Genomic DNA, 22,389 nt, shown 5'->3' with positions numbered 1-22,389 from the left:
AGATCAGAGAGGAAAGAAGTCATAAAAATTCAACCACCTTTACACCAGTTCATGCACAGAGAAGATGCACAAGCCTCATTCAGTTTGCCTCACTGAAGCTGTCAGCTTTGAGGCACAAGTGCCACAGCAGGTCCCTGACAGACAGGAGAGACCACAGTGTAGGGCCACAGTAGATCCCAAGTCATGTTCAGGACTCCTTAGGCAACATGCCCCACTTTCCATCCTTCCTATTTCCATAATATCTTCCCACAAATCCTGCTCAGTTCCAGTCAGCAGCCCCATCAACCAGCTCATCTGGATGTGTGGCTCCATGGAGGGTGAGAGGTTGGGGCAGGGCATGGATGAGGGGCTGACATGGAGCAACTGAGAGGGGAATGTTTGTGTGACTCCTTTGCTGCTGAAAGTTCTGGAGGAGGGGCCAGGATCCTGCCATTCCATCTGTGTCAGTGTCCATTCATCCACTGGGGCACAGTTTACCTTGCTCCAAAGTGGATACCTCCACCAAGGCATTTGACTTGTGCCCTTAGGGTTCCTGTTTCTCTCCATTGACATCTGCATTTTGCAAGCTCATCCTCTCCTTCAAACAAACCACGTCTGCCTGATGGCCCCTCAGGCCCATGCCAAGTCCCAAAATCCAAGAAATGTGAGATAAAATATTCCATTATATGATCCCAAGGTTTTGTTCCTGCGGTCAAAATAGACTCAGAGCACCTTATGGTCATCCCCAAAAGGGCTTCATGGGCAAAGTTTCAGGGCAGAGTTAGGCTGTGTCTAAAACTGGGTCTTCCTAAGCCCAGTTTGGAAGTGGTGGCCCCCCAAACCTGAACAGTCTCTGCTATCCCAGGGAAACCCACTCTGGAAGTGCAGCTGTGCCATCAGCTGCCTCTACAATGCACCACTAGATGCCAGTGAAAGCTCTTCCTGGTTCTCCTGCTTAGAAAACCTCACACTTTGGGCAATTTGCTTTGTTATATTGTGTTTGTTTTTTTGTTGTTGTTGTTGTTTTTTTTTTTTTTTTTTTTTTAAGGTAGTCCCTTTTGATTCACTTTTGATCTAATAAAGTCTCCTTACAATTAGGCAATATGTATAAATATGTGTGATTGTGTTTTGTTCACATCCTCTCTCTGTTTCTCCACTTCTCTCTCTGTTTGTCAAAGATATATTATCTATTTGCTATTATTTAAATGAGAACTATTTCCCAGTGCCTCCCCAGACCAGGATCTCAGCCCCAACCTCCTTTCCTCATCCTGCTTCCTATTAAACACTCCAATCTTCAAACCTGCCAAATCCTCAACCCACCTCATCATGACCTGATGTCCTGACATGGACAGTCATTCCAAGAAACATCCAGGTGTTGGCATGGCATATCCAAGCCCTGTCCTCCTTTGGGAGATGATTCTTCATATCAGGTCACCAAAAGGCAAGACGCAGGTCCAGCTTATCCAGCTCTGGGAATAATAGCCCGGAGGAACAGACCTGCACAGAGCTGGGAAGGGTATCCAGGAGCAGAAGCAATTTAGTGCAGTAGTGCCTATAACCAGCTCGCAGATGTTTGGTGTTTAGTGGGAGGGTGAAATGAATGAAACTAGAAAAGAAACCCTACATGGGGAAAGGGTAAAAGTTAAACAAATCTCACAGCCCTGTGCAGCATTAATCTCTGTACTGCACTTCCCTGGTGTAGAGATTGGTATAGGACTGAAATGATCTCACCTTCTGTCTTACAGTGCCTGGAGTTCTGCACTTTGCCAAAAATAATCTGTCCCATGTTACCCTCTCACATTTTTGCAGGGTCTAAGCCTTTGAGCAGCCTCTAGGCTTTGCACACACTATTATTTTCACCTGGCTGGGCAAGCCCCAAGTTGCTTGGACTATCTCTTGGGCACTCAGAGTAAGCACAAAGCTCAGCAGCTACCCAGACTCCAGAAGGAGTGTGTGTTTGTGCTGGGCACAGCCACCCTCTCACGGCAGAGGACACCCAGGGTCAGGAACACCTTCCCCTTTGGGCAGGTTGTGTGTTGGTGCAGATTTCTCCTCCAGCACCCGGTGCACCTCTCACTCTCCTGAGTGCCTGATGCTGGCTGCCCTTGGAGACAAGATGTTAGACTTGATGGGGTAAAGATCTGATCCAGATTGGCAGTGTCTGTGTTGCTTTTTCAGACAAACCCAACTCTTTGTTTGACCGGCCAACTGTATCCGACAGGGCTGCAGAGGAGAAGTGAGAACTAAATTTAAGCCAGGCTGTCACATGCTCCAGTGCCTGATTAATTATTCAGTGAAATAAAAATGGAATTTGGCAAAATAAAGGAGAATGGGTAAATGAAATCTTCACTCCGCTTTAGCAGGAAATATTGATGAGGATTTTATTAAAGATGCCACAATTGATCATGTCAGGAGGCTTGAGGGTGAGAGGTGGGTTGTTGTGCTGGGCACACACAATGCAGGAGGGATGGACAATTCAGTGTGGAGAGATAAGGCATCAGGGAGCCCAGTTATTTGTTCAGGTGAGTCCCTGATTGTTGCTGAGATTTGCAAACAGGATAGGTGCCAGCTGAGGCTGAGGGAGCCCCTCACTGCCTTGTTACACTACAGATTGTTTTTATTAATTTAGGAAACAGCTCTCACAGCAAGGCAAATGTGATACAAGAGAATAAAGTGTTCAAAATGACAACTAATTTTCTATGCTATTCCAGACTCCCCGCTTTTCTTTAATTGCTTTCGAGCTTCTGATTAGCAAGGAAAGCTTTTCTTTTTTTGGCCCACATCTCCTACAGCTTCATTGTGCAGCCCAAGCCCACGGTTTCCCCTCCTGCTGCCATGAAAACAACTGCAGTGTCTGTGGCTCTTTCCACATCCACCACATTCATCTGATAAGAGCTTGAAATGAAAAAGTGGTTTAAGCACAAATGGCCTCAGCACTGATTTCAACCTGGACAGATCAAAATGACCCATCTGCCTTTCTGTCCTACCAGCAAAGGGCTTTTTGTTCCTGAAGGGTCAGTTGCTTGGGTTTGTTTTCCTGGGGAGAGCTGCAGTCAGGGCTGGTGACTCCCTCCCTCTCTGTCAGGAGGGAAAAGGAAGGATTATGACTGTGATGTCCCCAAATCAGAAAGCCCTCCTTGCCCTATTCACCCTGCCTCGAGTGCTGTCACCATTCTGAGGGGGATCAAACATCTCCAAGCCTTACAAGTGTTGAGCAGGGAACTGGGATGTTACAAGGACCATGGTACCTGTCCCTGCACCCATCACCCTTTCATCCCCTGAGTCCTCCTCTCTTCACTCTGGCTGCAACTTTCTTTCCCAAAACAACAATCCTGTTATAAGACAACATAAAAAAACCCCCCAAAACCAATTAGTAATGCCTAAATGACACACTCAAGGTTGAACAGCACATCAGGAGCAGAGCAACCTCTCAGAAGCTGGTGTGAGGCAGCACAGCTCTGCTGTGTAACAGCAGCTTTCCCAGAGCCTTTCTAACACAACAGCTGCTGGCCAATGCTCTTGCTCTCCTGGCCTCATCCTTCCTCCTCAACAAACCCCGGAGGTCCTCCCTGCCAATTATCATGTGCAATGAAGTTGTAGCTGCTCAAGTAGTGAGTGCTACTTGTATTCTGACGTGTTTCAGTCCCCACATCCCACTGAGGGGGAACCAAAGAGGTATCCCTGGGACTGGTAGGTGTCTTCCAAGTCCAGATTATAAAAGTGGGGTCTAGTCGTGAGCCTGGCCTGTGCTGGTGCCTCAGTTTCCCTGCCTGGAGGGAACTGGCATTTCCAAGAAGGGGAAGCCTTTCCTTTCAAATCCCTGCAGCAGAGGTAGCCTCCCTGGTAGTGAGAGAAGCTTATATTCAGTGGAGGAATTTCGAGGCCATGAATCATCTGCTCTAATTTAGACATCTGCCTTAGGCTGAGATGAATCACACCCCAGGCCTGCCTGACTTGGTTTCTGCATGCTACCTGGGAAGCCTGGCTCAGGGAACCCTGCACATATTGCCAAGTAAATCCTGCTGACAGGAGGTCCCTGAAGGACCAAACCCTGATGCGCTGGCTCCCCTCTTCCCATGAATCTTACCGACTTCACTTCTCTCTGGGATTTGTCAATGGAGACTAAAGGAAAGAGGCAGGTGTGAATTCCCTCACCAGGAGACCAAGGAGGTGTTGTGCCTCCTCTGACCTGCCCTGTCACAGGGTGCAGGGCTCCAGGGAAGCCCAGTGTGTCCCGCTGCAAACAGCCCTGAGAGCTGTGAACAGCTGTGGGAAAGCTGCAGACAAATGTGTAACTAGATGCCCAGGGCTGCCCTGTGTGATGGTGATGAAAGAGAGTTGAATCTTTGTGCACATCCCACACAAACACCCCCTGTTCTCCCTTTCCACACTCTCCGATGGCCAAGGTGGTTTGTCCTAAGATAAGAACACTTTGGCTTTAAAAGGAAAGTGAGTAAGTTTAGATTAGATTTTAGGAAGAAATTCTTCACTGTGAGGGTGGTGAGGCCCTGGCACAGGTTGCCCAGAGAAGCTGTGGCTGACCCATCCCTCTAAGTGTCCAAGGCTGGATTGGACAGGGCTTGGAGCAACCTGGGCTAGTGGAAGGTGTCCCTGCCCATGGCAGGGGGGTGGAACAAGATGATCCTTAAAGTCCCAACCCAAACTGTTCTATGATTCTGTGAACAGCAAGTGAATATTGAAGAAGGAGCTGTCTGGCCGCTCCTATAAATAATGCATTCCAGAAATGGAGAAACTGAAGTGTTTGTGGTTGACTTTGGTGAAAAATGTGATAAAATGCTGCTGGAGACTGGGCCAACCAGGAAAACTGTTGTGACAAGGTTGCAGGCAGCTTCTGGGTGGATCCCACACCTGGCAGGGATGCCTGCAGGGCATGTCAAGCTCGAAGACAGTGAACACTCTCTTTTGGATGGGTGAGTAAAAAGCACTAAAATCTTGTCAAACACTGAGGGAAAATCCTAAAGCAGCTCCATAGGTGCCTCATTGCTTTGTAATTGTGAGTTCTGCAAGGCCAGAGGCTGTAAACCTGCTGATATTATAATCCTTTAGACAACACAGACTGCTGACCAAATCTGAGACCGAGTGGCCAAGCTGCACATAGACTTCTCTGAGAAGTTCACACAGCAAAGGGATCTCACTGAAGCTCGTGACTCAACAGGAGGGACCATAACCCAACTTTACTATAACCTAAAATAATCTCTATAAAATGAAATAATCTATAATCTAAACCATATATATCAGAGAGTAGGTATTTAGATACTGCATTGGCAATATTAAGATCCTGTATTAGCAATAAATCTAATCATAATCATCCAGATAATCACTGTGTCCTGTTGTCATGCCTGGCTGAGAGCCTTCACTAGACTACTCTGCCGCATCACTAATATTTCTCTTGCTTTGCCTTCTAGTGTAGAGAACATTTCCTTCCTCCTTGCATTGCTTCTTAGATCCATCCTCCATGTAGTAAAAATACATCCTAGGAGAGAATCACCACTCACTCCCCTGGACCAAGGAAAACAGTAACCTTATACTGAAATGCTCAGCCTGTGCTTAAAGGACAAGCTTCCTTTGGCACAGGGCAGTCGTTGCTTCTTCTTTCTTTTAGATGCAGTTTGGTTTAATCCCTCTCATCCCCCCTATCACCCTCCTCAAGAATCATTTACTCTCCTTCACTTGAGAAAAAATAGTCAGGATTTCTATTTATAAAGTCTACAAGACTTAATAAGGATAATGAAGTAATTTTTGGAGGGTAGAAACACGTTTTTAAAGTGGTTTTATCTATCTACAGAGGACCAACAAGCTGGTGCAGAAAATAAATCAAGCAAAATACTCACAGTTTAAAAGTGGTTTTATCCATCTACAGAGGACCAACTGACTGGTGAAGAGAAAAATCCGAGCAAGGCCTTTCATCAGCTTTTGTGACTTCCTCAGAGACCTAGTGAGTAGTTCACAAATTTATCTCTTTCAAATCATGTGAAAAGCCAGAGGAATTGAAGTCTTCATCCATCAGACTCTACTTTCGTGTTTAGGGTGAGCTTTTAGCCAACAGCTGGAAAGCCCAATGGATTTCAGCCAAGAAGCCTGAAAAACCAAACTTGCTGATGAAGAAATGGGGTGGAAGTCCTTCCAGCATGACATGGAAACCAAATGTTTTAGGAAAAATATCTGTGAGCCCTCCAGCTCCAGGATATTTAGGATCTGTAACTCTTGGTGATTCAGTCACCACCCTGAAAGGAGACACCCAGAGCATTACTGGTACTTCTGCATCCTCAAGGCTTCACATCACGAGACACTCAGCAAAGATGTCAGCTGTTTATAAATATTTTGTCAGCTGTTTATAAATATTTAGCATCTTGCCCAGGTGAGGGGTCATGGTGAAGTGCCCACATTTCCAGAGCACAGGTGTTGGCAGCGTGAGCTTACAGCAGTCATGGGGATTTGCTGGGTGCCTGCTCAGGGGAGAAGACACTATTGATATTTAAAGGTTTGTTGTCTTGTTTTCTTACACTTCTTCTAGAGGTGGAGAAAATGAGTGGCATCCTGGTTCTTGTATTTTATATGCTGCTTCAAAGGAGAGGATGCTTTAAAGGACACAAAAGAGGGTTGAGAATGAAAAAAAGCCCCATTTTCCTTGTTATCTGCTCAGTGTGGGCTGTGATGTGCTGTCAGGCAGCTGTAGCTCTGCATGACATTAGAAACACCTTCACTCATCTCTCATGCTCTCCCATTTTATTTGGAGCAAGCCAAGTCCTTTATTTGAAGCAAAACCTAGAGCAAGCACTGGCTTTCAAAATTAACAAATGCTGACATTCAACACTAATCTTTTCCAAGAGCAGAGTAGATGTGAGAACAGCCCAAGTAGCTTTGCTCTTTGAATGGGTGATTTAATTCGCTGTGCAATTAATTTGAAGCTCTTGAAATCAGCCTGTTTGTAACCACCAGGGTAGGGCAGGAGAGCTGTTATCATCCAGCAACAGCGAGAGAAATAAATGGGGCTTATTTATCTGCAGAATAATTAATACATCTTGAATCCTGGGTTCGGTTTCGGGCCCCTCACTGCAAGAAGGACATTGAGGGGCTGGAGCGGCTCCAGAGAAGAGAACAGAGCTGGGGAGGGGTCTGGAGCACAAATCTGATGAGGAGCTGCTGAGGGAGCTGAGTGGGCTCAGCCTGGAGAAAGGAGGCTCGGGGGGGACCTTATCATTCTCTACAGCTCCCTGAGAGGAGGGTGTAGCCAGGTGGGGGTTGGTCTCTTCTCCCGGGTAACAAGTCATAGGACAAGAGGAAACAGCCCTAATTTCTGCCTGGGGAGGTTTAAATCAGATATTTGGGAAAATTTCTGCACTAAAAGGGTGGTCAGGCATTGGAACAGGCTGCCCAGGGAAGTAGTGGAATCACTGTCCCTGCAAGGGTTCAAAGAACACGTGGGTGTGGCACCTGGGGACATGGTTTAGTGGTGGACTTGGCAGTGCTGGGTTAATGGTTGGACTAGGTCTTAGAGGTCTTTTCCAACCTTGATGATACCAAGATTCTATGATAAAGGCATGGATCAATGGCTCACTGTCCAACGAGCAGCCAGTGACAAGCAGAGTGCCCCAAGTGTCACCACCAAGTCCCATATTGTCCAGCATGTTCCTGATCTCCAGCTAAGAGCAGGAACAACTGCCCAGTGAGGTAGTGCTGTGTCCATTCCTGCAGACTGTCAGTGCCCAGATGGATAAAGCCCTGAGCAACCTTTTCTGCCCTCAGACCTCTTGAGATCCCCTTCAGCCTGAACTACCTTGTGATCCTAAGGTCCTGAGATGCAGCCAATATCAGCATTAGGCTCAGAAAATCACCAGTTGACACAAAATTAAGGCAAGTACTGTGAATATTTCTTCCCCCTCAACAAAGAGAAGCCCTGTGGAGCAGTGGAACACCTGAGCACATCACTGCTACCTGGGTCTGTCTCACTTCACTGGGAACCTGGTATTGCTCTGGGTTGAGATGAGGATTCAGAGCAAGACTTGTTTTCTTACCTCTTCTTTTAATTCCCTCTCAGGCCATATATAGATTTAGTTTGTGTGTGGATATATAAAACCCTGGGTGTCCATGGTGATATCAAATTGTTCTCCAGGAAAGCTGAATGGAGTTCAACAGATAGTTTATCCCTGTATTTAAAAGGATTTCACAGAATCACAGACTTGTTGAGGTTGGAAGGGGGATGATCTCTGGAGGTTATCTGGTCCAACACCCCTGTCAAGCAGGGCCACCTAGAGCTGGTTGCTCATGGCTATGTCCAGATGACTTGAATACCTCCTATTTCTACAGTTGTTAGTCTAAAAAAATTGCTTTTACACTCTGAGTTGTCCCAGCTTTAAAAAGAGAATGGATGCTCTTCAGCTGCTGCATTCTGGGCTCCACAGAGAACTGCTCCAGGTCACTGTGTGATACAGGTGGTAATCATGTGACAATAAGTCTCATTTAATGTGAACCCGAGCTCTCACCTCCTGCTCTGTGGACTGGGCTGAGTTAGCAGGTTTTGCTGCAGAACTGAAACCACGAGGACTTTCCACACACAAAAAAAAAGCTCAATCCCCTGATTGAAAGCTCAAACCCCTGTTACTCCAGGGCTCCTTCTGTGCACAGGGAAGCTACCACTGCCCTCCCCGCCCGTGCAGGCGAACTGCCCTGGTTATATAAACACGGGCTGAGTCCCTGGAGAGCAAAGTGCTGTCAGCAAATCAGTGGATGGCTCTCCTGTTGAAAGGAGCAGATGGTGCTTATTAACGGCATGAGCACCATAAAAGAAACCTTTGAGGTGCCAGGGCTTTGTTGTTCTGCTGTCGAAGTCAATGGAACTTTAATGCCGTGGCTTCAGCTGGAGTGGAACCAGGCTCTCCCGACTGATCTTGAAGAATATACTCAGGCAGCAGAGAGAGACTGATCTTCCAGTCCTCCAAATTTGCTTGGGTAAGAGCTTTTCTGCCATGGTGTTTTGTGGGGGTGTATGTGCTGTGTTTCAAGCAGCCTCCACTTGCACAAGTGCCCTGAGAAGCGCCAGCCCCAGGCTGAGCCCTGACACAGGGTTGTGGGGTGTGATCCTTGAGCAGGTGTCTGCTCAGCCTCCAGACCCAGAAATGCAGATATTTCTCTTCCTGCCTGACCCTGAGATTCCCCATCCCTGAAAGGGTTCAAGGTCAGGTTAAACAGGGCTTGGAGCAACCTGGTGTAGTGGAAGGTGTCCCTGCCCATTGGAACAAGATGAGCTTTAAGGTGCCTCTCAACTCAAACCGTTCTGTAATTTTGATGATTCCATGACTCAGCCCCCGGAGTCAGCACAGCACGAGCTGAACCTGCCTGTGGTTGTGCCATCCTTGCACCCATGTCTGACCTGCTGGCACAGGACAGTGGCACAGGAGGGAGAGATCCTACTGTCACACAAACCAGAGCTGCTGCTTGTGGAGGAGCCCTCAGGCACCCCAGCCCTGCAGGTCACTGGAAAACATCCCAATGCACTTGTCCTGTTCTCACCCATTCTTAGGCATCTCTATATGCACTATCATAGTGGTGGCTCTACAGACCAGCTCTCAGCCAGCTTTGTATCCTTCATAAAGCCCTTGTGGGGCTGTCCTGCTCTTGCTGCTCCCTGGTAGAGGATTGGAAAGGGAAGGGCAATGTCAGTGTCTCCAGTTTTTCACCAGTGGGGAAAGCAAGGTGCAGAGCAACTTTCCTCCATGTTTTAAAGCACTAATACACTGATGGAAATTAGACCCAACTTTCCATCCACTTTCCTGGATGTGTGTAGGGGGAAGGACAGGACACACAGATTATAGCGCTTTAATCCCTCTAAGAATGATTTTAAAAGAATTTTATATTGTTGGTGGTGGCCAGCTCTTTCTGAAAGGCTAAACAGAGATCAGTGACTCATCCTGGCCAGGAGCATCCCTCTCTTCTGTGTTACCTTGGCATAATCCTGCAGAGGAAGCAGTGGCACTGCATTTCTTTTGCCTGCAGGTTTTTGCATGAAGATAGCTTTATCCAAACCAGCCAATCTTTAAATCTTTCTTGTATGAAATAAAGTGCTCACATTATTCTGGGACGTCTAACACCTGCTTAAAAACCTCCAGGGATGGAGAAGCTCCAGCTTCACCAGTCAATAAATCCCAGAGTTTCTTCCAGGAGGAAGCAGAATTTCTATCACAGTCTTTCTAATGCTTGGTAATGAGCTCCTGACGCCTCCCTTTGTGAGGGAGGCTGGATTGTGCCTATTTAGTAGAGCGTGTTTTGCTGTGCTTTTGCAAAGTGGAAACGTGGTGTTTCTGAAACAAATGGGGCTGTTTATCCAACAGCAATCCACAGAGGTGGCACAATCCCAGCCATGTGCTTGTAGATTATTTCCAAGTTACGACTCCATATTCCTCCTCCTTGCTGCCTTGGCTGCTCCTTCCAGCTCTGCTGCATCTTGCTATGGAGCAGATCCCGATAACTTTGGGATAAAAAGCACAGTGAGCAGCACATTGGGATACAGCTCTGAGCTAACTTCAGACTTTTGAGGCAGTTTTGCTCATTAGGGTCCCTCAGTCTATGAATGATATAATGACTTAGCCCACTCCATGAAAAAAGTGATGGAGATGTTCTCTATACCATCCTTTTTCTCTGCTCTGAATGTACAGGGACTCTGGACACCTGCCTTAGATTAGATACCCAGACCACCAAAGGGAGGGGAGATGAAGTCCTACCCTTGGTCAGCAAAGGCTCTTGTTGATGTTTGTGGGACTGATGTGGAAAGATAGTGAGGCCTTGGCTCAGTGGATTAAACATAAATATTTCATGTCTTCTGAGATGCTCTGCCCCAGAAGCTTCCAGCTTTTGCTCCAGGGAAGCACAACTCTCTAAAGTCTCTATCTCAAGCCTCTCTTCCCTGTGTGGGTATCCTGAATGCTTCAAAGCTGTGCAAAAGGCAACAAAACCCTACATTTAAGCGCCTAACTTGAATATTTTTTGATATTCGAGCGAGTGTATGAGGTGTGCTTATAGAAAACACAGCCAGTTACTTCCATGTGACCCCAAAGGTCCTCATAGATGGTTATTTTCACAGGGACACTCAGGAGGCCATTCTGCTACTGATGGAGGTGCAGAAGAGAGCGTTTTCCTGGGGAATCACTGGACGACCCAAAGGAGGACACTTATTCTGGAAAGCTGTTTCTTTCAATAACTTGCAGGCTTTGACCTCCTTTTTTTTCTTTTTTTTTTTTTGAGAAAAACAACAGTCAGAAATGACGATGCTTGTCAGGATTTAGGATTCTCAGTATATTTTTATCAGAGAGAATTTTTTTTTTTCCAAGCAAAGATAACAGGACCTGTGAAATCTGTTAGATTGGAGCTCATGTCAGCTGCTCCTTAGAGATGCTAGTTGAACAGGCTGAACTTTAAACACTGAAGTTAAAACTCTTTCTAAAATTATGAAATCTGTTAAAAAGGATTAAAAAAAAAAAAAGCTTTGCTGTGCTTTATCTTTTTCTTTCAAAGAAACTTGAGATTCCCCGTAATAATGTGATTTCAAGCAGTGTAACAGTGAGTGAAACGGAGTGACTGAGGTTCTCAGGAACATCAGAAGTGTTTGGTCACACTGCAAAGAGGAATTAAATGGTCAATACAGCGAGAAAAATCAGGATTGTAGTAAAATAAAGCCAATATATGGGAAGCAACTGTCCATCCTAACAAAGCATACGAGTTAATCACTGTAGAGTCCTTTGTTGCCAAAAGGGAAAATAATCTCTTTCCCATCATGAATCATCTGTCCTGTTTTGGCTCATGTCTGAGCTGTGCCTCAGGACCCTCTGACCAAATTTCACTAGATCTCTGCTGGTTTCAGAAGATCTGAAGGTGCTTAACTCACAAGGAGGCAGACACTGTCCAGGTATTTACTTTGAACTGAATATTCCTCCCTCTGGCTGTCCCGGCCTTTGTGAATTGGAAGTTTTTCACAGAAGCCCCACACGTCCCTGTTCCTGCATTTGCAGGTCTCATTTGACCACATTTGCAACAACTGCCTCCTTTTCTTCAGTTGACCCACAGTAATTACAGGAACATGAGAGCAGAACGTGATCTTGCCAACTCTTCCTGCATTGTCTTGGAATTCATTCATTCACATACTAACACAGAGCAACAAAAGTCATGTCCCACGGTAATGAGTATGTTTTTAAGCTGACAGGGAGAAAAATGATGGCAATTAGTAGGCTGAAAACACAGGGAGGAGTGTGCAGTGCTAATCTTTCCAGAGGAGCTGTTCTGATTATCTGTGTTTGTTTGCTGATGACCAGGAAATGTAAAGATTTTCCACATTTTTTTCACTGTCTGCAGAGGAGATGTGTGATCAACAAGGAGGTTATAGTAGCAAAGGGCTGTGCAAAACACATTTCCCATGGTATTAAAAAATTAAGAAGCTCCCAAATATGTGACATCTCAGCTCTTCTGTGTTGTTTCATTCCATCTGGCCTCCTTCACATACCTAAGGTACTCTTAGAAAGATCCCTATTCAGTTCCATCCTCCTCATTCCAAACAGCATATGCCAGCCAGTTTGTATGAGAAAAGGCTGTTTGTTAAATTTTGTGGGTTCATGATCCACGCTCCAAAAAGGTGATGATCACAGCTGACACACTTGACATAACATAACCCATCAGGAACAATCACTTCCTAATTAGTGACAGGCAGCACATACACTGACATCTCCTCTGATCTCAGCTGGGAATAGCACAAACTGGCTCCTGGAAAGGTGGCACAGCTGAGCTGATGGTGCAAATATTATTGTTTACAGACTGCCTGAGCTCAAAGGAAACAAAGCTTCAGAAACCTCCAAGAAAATTCCTCAGCTCTACTGACATCATTTCTGCCGTGAGGGGGAAGCTTTTTAAGAAAAAAACATAGAATCATAGGATCATTAAGGTTGGAAAAGACCTCTAAGGTCAAGTCCAACCACTAATCCAGCAGTGCCAAGTCCGCCAGTAAACCATGTCCCCATGTGCCACATCCGTATACTGGATGAACGTGTCCAGGGATGGTGATTCCACCACTTCCCATCCCGTTCCTATACTCTTTCCAAGCTCTTCTCCTCCCTTCTCAGAGCCCTCTAAAGGCAGTGTGACAGGTAAGGCCCCTTCACAGGAAGCTTTGCCCGTAGTAACTCCAGTTGAGTAGAGCAACTTCTGGAGCATCAGTCTGTGCCCTTGCACTGGGTATTGAAGACTGGATATTGGAATCTCCTGCCAGTGTCCAGTTTTAGAGGCTGTTGGGAGCCTCTGGAACTTGGTCTGGGGCAACCCTGCATGACTGATGCCAAGTAGTAGCAGTGTTGTGTCCCCTTCTCCGAAGTGTCCTGACCTTGTGACCCTGTCTTGCTTACTGGGAGCTTTGTCTGTGTTTCAGAGCGGATGAGGAGCCATGAAACAGCTGAATACCTGATCATCAGTCCAGCTGGGAGCTGTTCTGCTGTGCCAGAGCCATCCTTCTGGAAGGTACTTGTACATGATTGTCCTATGAGTGTCTGATGGGAGACTGAGACTGAGAAAAGTCACAGCGTTGTTCAAGCAAAAATCTGAAGTCCACCAACCAGGAGATGACAATGTCATAGCCAACTCTGTGTTACATGATGCAGGGAAGGAGGTATCACCAAGATATATTTTCCTAGGCAACCAGTAATGTGGGAAGGCTTGTCTTTAGACTTGTCTTAAGATTGGGTCTTAATTACCGAAGCAGTGGGACCAGGTATGCACAGTGTGTCATGGTAAACACAAATAGGATGCTCCAGATTCATCAGCCTTGTGTCTGAATTAATCTCTGATACTTGTCACTCTTTACTTTAATGCAGCCATGCAGAGGAGAAAGTCATTTGATCTGTGCAGACAGCACAGTGTAGCCAGCAGGGATCCATTATTTTCTCTGCTGCTCATTGGAAATTAGCATTAATTGACGGTCATTAGCTGAGAAGTGCCTCTAATCAGTCAGCTCTTTATCAAGTTTAACATTCATTCATTCATTCTAGAAATTATAGTCAACCCATCTGCCTTGCCATTGCCCATGGCAGTTGAATAAACCATAGAAAGACATCAGCTTCAACCCCTCTCCTCAAAAATCAAACCTACACCATCAGCTATTCTTTTTTTTCTCTAGTAATCCCTGGGACTCCACGGGTTCAGTCTCGAGATTTCGTGCAAGGCCCTGCCAAAATCCTGCTTCAGAATTGTCCCCTTTGAATGCCTTTGAGAGGTGCTCAAACTTAATCCTTTGATCTGCAGATTTATCAGATGCATTTGTAATTAATTTGCATCAGGAAATCACCATTCTTTAGATTTTTGCCGCTGTTTAAGTCCAAAAATCTCAAAAGGAGCAGCCGAATTCCCAAAACACGAGTTACTTATACCATGTATTACAGGATGGGGAAGCACGAAATGCACACCTTTCCTCTTGAAAGTCACTTGTGGGATTTTGATGTTGTGATGAGACAGAAAAATGTTCACTTTGGCAGGTTTTGTCTGTGAGATCCCTGGAGATGGAACACAATAGGAGCCAATTGACAACTTCAGCAGGTTGCCAGGTTGTGTCTGTCCTGGCAATGATGTTTGCAGAGAGAATCAATCATTCCAGCTCACAAACATACAGAAAGAGTGGAAAAAGGAATCGAATTAGATATTTGAAAGAGTGAATTACAGGGGTATTTACTGTTGTGTGCAGTTGTAAGAGCTTTCAGCCAAAAGTTTATGTGCTGTTCTCTGCAACCAACAGCCCAATTTTTAATTAATATTAGAAGATGTTATTTAGTGTCGTGACTTGTTATGGATCTGTTTCATTTGGGAAACTATTTTTTCTGATTCAGAAAAAAAAAAAGAGACATAGTGAGTATAAATTTAGAATTAGTTGCTTAAAGGGAAAGTTGAGGTAACGCTCACGTAGGAGGATGGCAAAACTAACCAGATACTGTCAGAGAAAATTCTAGTATTTTGCATTGAAATATCCCAGTTCAAGAGGTGGATCACTGAAGAAATTTTGACAGGACTGAGGAGCCTAAATGAGACGTCAGGATGGGAATGAAACATTTACAGAGTACATGTGTGCATCCCCTCATAGTGCCTCCCCTCAAACATCCCTAGGTCACAATTCATCTCACCTGACCTCAAAAAAGAGGACACAAACGCTCACTCATCTCCTCCTTAGTGCACAGGGGGGATTAGAAAAGTCCCTCAGCGCTCAGCCCATACCAGTGACGCCCAGACTTAGACAGGGCGACTTTCTTTTGGTGTCTGACTCTGAAATAGCCCCTTCCTGTGCTGACCAGCTTGGTGACAAACCACTGTGTTTGAAATGGTTTTGGAGGAAGGGAAAACTGCAAGTTTTTTTGCTTTTGGCAGGGTGCCATGTCACAGGCTGTCTTCCGTTTATCAGTACTTCTTATTCCGACATCAAATGAGTAACAACAATAGCTGCCTGACAGCAGGAGGGAAAGATTGTAAGGATGAAAACACAATAAGCTTCTTAAAAGGCAGTGGCACTTCATTTGAGATATTTTCTTCCATACAAATGAGATCCACTGCTATAGGATGATTAACCCAGATGTGAGATCTGTGGTTTTAGGCAAATGGAATGTTTTGATGAAAAATGGAGATATTAAGAAGTGACAGAGATGAGGGGAGGGGGCGGAATTACTTGGGGAAGGTTTCTGCATTATCTGCATTATCCCTGGAGGAATCTGTGTGATGAGATGATGTGTTAGAGTTCTTTGCCTTTCCAGCATATTTTTATTATTTGTAGTGTTACGGCATTTATGGGTTCCAGCTGGGAATACCACAGTAAGGGATGAGAATCTCAGCAGGAAACAGTTGCTCTTCTCCCAGGAAGCACAGCTCACATGGGAAAGGGAGGGAATGAAATAAGGAGGAGAGTCAAAAAGAAGAGAGGAGAGGAGAGGAGATGAGATGAGATGAGATGAGATGAGAAGAGATGAGACAAGACTTGCCCCTGGTAGACCTGTGACAGGAGCCAGGCAGGATGCTCTAAGTTGTCTCACATAACACCCAAAAATAAGTTTAGGGAGATTTTTCCTAGGTTGCCGTGGGCTATGAAAGCGAGCCATGGACTCAAGCTACTGCACTCAGGTGAGATAAATCCATTTCCAAGGCAATGTTGCTCATAAGCCTCTCTGTCACCTTACTCTGTAGACTGTCACAGTCTTGAACTCGAGTCTTAGAGAAGGTACCATAAGTGCTCCAGGGTGCTGGAGGGCTTCAGTTGGATCATTTCTGTGCTGATCAAACTAGTGGTCACTAAAGGTAAGCAAGAAAGGCAAAATTCACTCGGTTTCACACACTTTCTGCAGTGAGTAAGGGCTGAATGTCTCCCAGCCTAACATTTCATCTGAAGAAATGGCACCTAAGTGTTTCTTTTTTGCTCTCTCCTCAGCATCCTGCCTTCAAAACCACAGGTCAGCTTGTTCCTCTCCTGGGCTTTTGACCAGCTAATCATGTGGGAAGAGTAAAAGCTTCATTGCTTTGACCTTCATGAAAGCATGAGAGCAGAGGAAGAAAGGGGAGAAAAAGATGCCACACTCTTCAGTTATTAATGTCAATTCACAATAGTTAAAATGAACTGAATGAAATGATTGTGTTTAAAAGGAGATTTTTTTCTTTATAATCACTCCCAACGAAAACCTAAATGGAAAATACACTTTTTCTTTCTTCCTTTCCTTTCTTTTTAGAGCAGAGAATAATTTTTTCCTTCCCAAATAAAAAGTCTTATTGTGCAAAATCCTAAGTAGCAGAAAACATCTATTGTGCCGTGTGATTGCAGGTATTATCCTTCATGTTCAAAAGATACATCTTCCTTGAAAAAAGCATCAAGCTCCTAATTTAACTCTTTCCTGAAACAAAGATCTTCCATGTCTCTGATAAAAGGGATGAGCATTATCTTGGTGCAGCCCGTTCATGATGTGGGTGGATGTGTCCCACCTCGTGCTAACCTCCTAATGGTGCCTGGGAATTGTGTGGGAAAGGGCAGACTGACCTGACCCGTGCTCACTGCAAAGTTTGGAGAGGTGGAGCTTGGAGTTTTCCAGATTGTTTTACCCAGACTTCATCCCTCTGGTGTGTTCCCAGCTGGTGCTTCTTCTCAGCAAAGACTTGCACGAGTTGTGTGTGGTTTGGTAGAGCTCTCTGTGACTTACCCAGATGGGGCTGGCTGGTTTTACAGAGGATATTTCTACTGAAATACTTCCACCTCCACTATCACACCCTTGGCAATTTTCTTCAGTCAGGTAATTTTTTAAAATTGTCTTTTCAGGTAGATTTAATTGTGACAGCAGGAGAGGAATCCCAGAGCTGGCGTGTCTTCTCTTCCCATCAAACCCAGGCAGTTTTATCCTAAATAGTGACATCGTTAGATTCATCCCTGCTTTCAGCATGCACAGCCCAAGAAAAGCATTTCAAAGAGTAACTTGTGTGTCATTATTATTCTATAAGATGACTCAGAGAAGCAGATGACTCGGCACAGAGCTGAAGACTTCTATTGCCAAGCAAGGTGCTTGTCACCTCTACCAGTGCCAGTAGTGGTACCTGTGGGTCCTTGGATTAGAGTTTATTTAGGCTGTGATGATATTTAGATACTCTGAGTATATATAAAATAAAAAAAACCCCATAAAATACATAATGTTGTATGTTCTGAACATATGTAATAGAGTATATATATATATCTCTATATCCACATGGGGTACCTAAGAACTAGAGAGCCAAATTGTCACTGACAAAACTGTAAAACAGTGAGGAATGATGAACTATTCATCATATCCTTCCTCTGGGATGAGATATGCTGCAGGTGCATACAGGATCTGCTGTCTTCTCCTCTGCCCTTTGGAATCAGAGATCAGACCAGGTGGCTTCCCAGAAGCTCCAGTGCCCTGATCTCTGTGCTGCTGAGAGGGGAGAGTTTGTGCAAGAAGCATCCCTCACCTGTTCTGTTCTCCTTTTGAACATGTCCTCCCAAAACAGAGAGGTGGATACCAGGCAAACTCCCTTCCACAGGAGCCTAGAAGTTTCCCTAGAAGTTTTCCCCCCAGCAGGGTGAAATTCTCTCCAGTTCTTTGAAGCAGTTCTGGAAACATGGAAAGATGAATTCTGCAGGGAGTCTACCAGCAACTTTCCTAAAGGATGCTGATCCCAGCTCCAAAGCCCTAGTGGTGTGATGGTCAGAGAGGTAGTGGCTACACTGCTGCCTCCTGCAACATTATTTTGTTTCCCTGGGGAAGTTTTATATACTCAAGTGCCTTGTCTCTGTAATTTTCCCATTCTGCCTCATTTATCCACCTATTGTGCTTTATCAGATCTTGCCTTGCAGTCTTTCTGCCTCTGAGATCTGCTGCTTTCTGCCAGATGTTTACTGAGCACAGCACAGCTCTGATCCCAGCATAGCTCTGATCCCAGGATGTTCTGAGGGTGCAATGGAAATAAATAAATCTGTGGCATCACGTGGAGCCCTGGAGAGCTTCCTGTGATGCTGTGGCCATGTGTGCTGCTCTCACAAGCTTTCACCTCAGAGATAAGCACAGCATAAACGTGCAGATAGAAGAGCCTCATGCACAGTCACGGCTCCCCCAAAACCATCCTGTGAACTAATGGACAGATTGGGTTGTGTTGGGTTCACTGGAATTGAGCTGCTTGAAGCAACAAACTCATGAGAGGAAGCACAACTGGTTTTTTTTAATGCAGATATCACTAATTACCATAAAAATGAGTTCCCTTTGCCAGAAGCTTACCCTTATCACTCTCTGTGTCTGATTAAGATGAAGCCTGGTAGCTGGGAGGTCTGACCCAGACAGCTCATCACCCTTCGTTAGCCTAATTGCAGATGAAGTGATTAATTGAAGAATTACATTAGGGATTAAATTTTACCCTTGGACTTTTCCTTGCCTGCCAAGGAGATGCCTTCAGGACTTGTACAGGCAGGTGAATATGGATTTCTTTTTCTCTGGGGCCTTGTGGGAGGGGAAATCTGTTGCAGCCTGGAAGGTGATAGAACGCCTGGAAGGTGACAGGACACCTGGAAACTTCTTCACTCCAGAGGAGAAAATAAGGAGATCAGTTAGGTCTGAAACTCAGGTTCTGGGACAATATGGACTCAGCCCATCCCAGGCTGATTTATCTTCCTTCATGGCTCACTCTTTCTGGGTCTGGAGCTCAGGAACACAGATATTTTGGAGCAAAGGATTGTGTGTGTTTGCATGGATCTCAATGTAATGAATCAAGGTCTTCTCAGAGCTCTAAGTGGAGACCCCCAGGGATTGATATTGGGCCCAGCACTGTTTAATATCTTCATAAGTGATCTGGATGGGGGGATCAAGTGTACCCTGATGAAGCTTGCCCATGATACCAAATTGGGAAGTGGACACTTTGGAAGGAACAGCCACCCTGCAGGAAGACCTGGATAGGCTGGAAGAGTGGGCTAGCAAGGAGCTGATGGAGTTGAATAAGGAAAAGTGCAAAATCTTGCACCTGGGAAAATACAACCCAGGAGTGCAGCACAGGCTAGGGAGCAGCTTTGTGGGAAGGGTCCTGTGGGACTACAAGCTCATTGTGAGTGAACAGGGAGCTGCTGTGGCAGAGAGGCAAAGGGATGCTGGACTGCACCAACAAGGACATCACCAGCAGAGGTAAAAGTCATTATCCTGCTCTACTCAGTGCTTGTCAGGCCATGTCTGGAATACTGTGTTCAGTTTGGTCCCTGCTATACAAAAATGATGTGGACAGGCTGGAGAGGGTCTGGAAAAAGGCCAAAAAGATGATCCAAGGATTGTGGAGCTGCCATGTGAGGAAAGGTTGAGAGAATGAGGTTTGCTTGTCCTTGAAAAATGAAGGCTGAGGGAAGACCTTATCACAATGTCCCAGTATTTAAATGGTGGCTGCAAAGATGGAGACTCCCTTTTTTACCAGGAGTCACATGGAAAAGATGAGGGGTTACAGGTACAAGTTACTCCTGGGGAGGTTCCAACTGGACACAAGAGGAAATTTTTTCACAAGGAGAACAATCAGCCATTGGAATAATCTTCCCAGGGAAGTGGGGGATTCTCCAACACTGGATACTTCCAAGATTTTTCTGGACAGGGTGCTGCACCATTGTGTCTAGATGGTTTTTTTGCCAAGAAAAATTGGACCAGATGATCCAAGAGGTCCCTTCCAACCTGCTATTCTGTGATTCTGTAATATGCAGGTTGGGATAAGCTGCCCAGTTGTGGACTTTTTTGTCCTTTCCTCATTGTCCTGGGTACGTCTAAGCAGTTCAGCCTTGTGCAGAACTGTATAGACATGACTTTTGGGACCCTGTAGGGAGCCTTGTCTTTGTCTTTTCTCCTTTGGTGCTTTCCAAGCTGGTGGAAGGATCAAGCTGAGAGCTTGTGGGAGACTCTACAGTGAAACAAAGTTCAGTCTAAAAATATCTTCAGTCTAAGGCTGAATTATTTAATCTCTGTTTCAACAAACTCTCCCTGGGGTGTTGACTTGTACTCTTAGGTGCTGGAAGCTGTGACTTTCCCAGCCCCACACTGGTTTACAGACAAGGGGCCAAGGGCATTGAGCCCTCACATTTCTAGATGACTAATGAGACCAAGGATCATGCCAGCTTCCCTCAGCACCTACAGACACAGGCAGCTCCAAGCCGCCAGAAAAACTGATTATTTTTTGTTTGTTTGCCTAAGTCTTTGTTGCCTTCCTTCTGAGTAAACACTGACCCCAGATAAAAATAAACACAAAACATTTTGCTTTCTCCCTGTCACTCCAACACATCACACTCACAGACATACATTCTCCCTTCCCTGGCAAGCACCCTGAATTTTATATGCACTTGGGACAACAAAGAAGCCCTGTTTTTCTGCCAGATTTAGCAACTGGTTACAATCTGTGTGATTGCTCGAAGTCGTGTTGAGTTTTGAAGGCTGAATAGCAGGTTTAGGGCATCTGCTTCAGGAAGAAGCAGCCTGTGTACCAACAGCTTGTCTGCTTTCTATAGATGCACCAGTTAGTTTAATAAAAGTTATTGTTTCTACTTACAACTCTTTTTTTGGCCTATGAACTTTATTCGCGACAGCCCTTCTGTAGTTCCCACTGCTAATATTAGTCAGTGTTTTCCTGGGAAGTACTGGCTGTTCTAAACAGAGGTTCAGCCTAGGACAGGGATCCCTTTGCAGTATCTGATTGTCAATTTAGGGTTTGCAGGAAGCTTATTACAATTATCACCTGTGCTAACAGGGTGTGCAAAGCCACACCTGACAGTCCGGGTGATGTGACTTACACACACATACCTTAGCTCAGACCCTATTTAACAACTCTTTTGGCCAGAGATTTGTTCCTTTATACCCTCCCTGGCCAAAAAGCACCTTTGGCTCCTGGCTTTGCCCTGGGGATCAAAAAACAGGATGAGATGCACAGATGCTTGGCTTTACCTCATAGATTTTGCTTAGGCTTTGTGCACTGATCCCAAGAACCAGCTGTGAACCTGTTCCTGGAGCAGGTTTGTGCCATTTAATGGATACAGGGGAAGGAAAAGCAGAGGGAGAAGGAAATGGAAGAGGAAGGACTTTGATGTGGTTTATTACATGATGTGGTGAGCAAGACAGAAAGGGCTTCAGGAAGGGACTTATTTCTGGTCTGGTAAAGGAAAAATCCTTGAGACTTCTACAGACTCCACTATTTTCAGCAATAGAGATGGGATGCCAGGAAGCTGCTCAGAAGGATGGACACTGTGCATGAAGAACATAGGCAGAGAGGTGATAGAGCAGCTGTTGGCACTGGTGCTCCAGTGAGGGAAAGGAAAGCTGTTATCCCAAATCTTGGGTTATAGGCTGTGATGGAGGCATTCCCCAGTGAAACCATGACAGGTGCACCTAATTCTGCCTTGCCATAAGGATTCTAGGGTGGGATTATCTAATGGAAAGCTTTAAGAGTCTCTCCTGCACAGCTGAATGACATGAGTTTCCTCCAGGCACCAGATGGAATTCTGGGGATGGCTTTTATTATTAGAGGTCAGTGGGTTTCCACCTTTCCCCAGGACACTTGGCATTTGGAAGGGACTGGGGACCTGGGTGACAGACCAGCCACTTTCTAACATCCCATCTCAAGCCTGAGTACGTTTTTCCAGGATTAAAATACAGATGGACATATGTTCTGCATTAGGCACCCCATTGTGCTGGCACTGTGCTAAAATTTGAGATATATTTAGAGTGGAAGGGATGGATACAAAGTCACTGCTGAGATTTCTGAGGATTATATTTGAGAGCACTATCTTCAGACTGCAGGACTTTGGGTTTTCAATGGGTTACCCTTGTCAGAGCAACTCCCAGCCACATCTCTTTTTTGGTTGCACTTCTCGAGGACATT

Source organism: Lepidothrix coronata, unplaced genomic scaffold, assembly GCF_001604755.1.
Source record: "Lepidothrix coronata isolate B3197 unplaced genomic scaffold, Lepidothrix_coronata-1.0 Scaffold151, whole genome shotgun sequence".
NCBI lineage: Eukaryota > Metazoa > Chordata > Aves > Passeriformes > Pipridae > Lepidothrix > Lepidothrix coronata.
The sequence above is the reverse complement of the archived record's forward strand: the minus strand, read 5'-3'. Positions refer to the sequence as shown.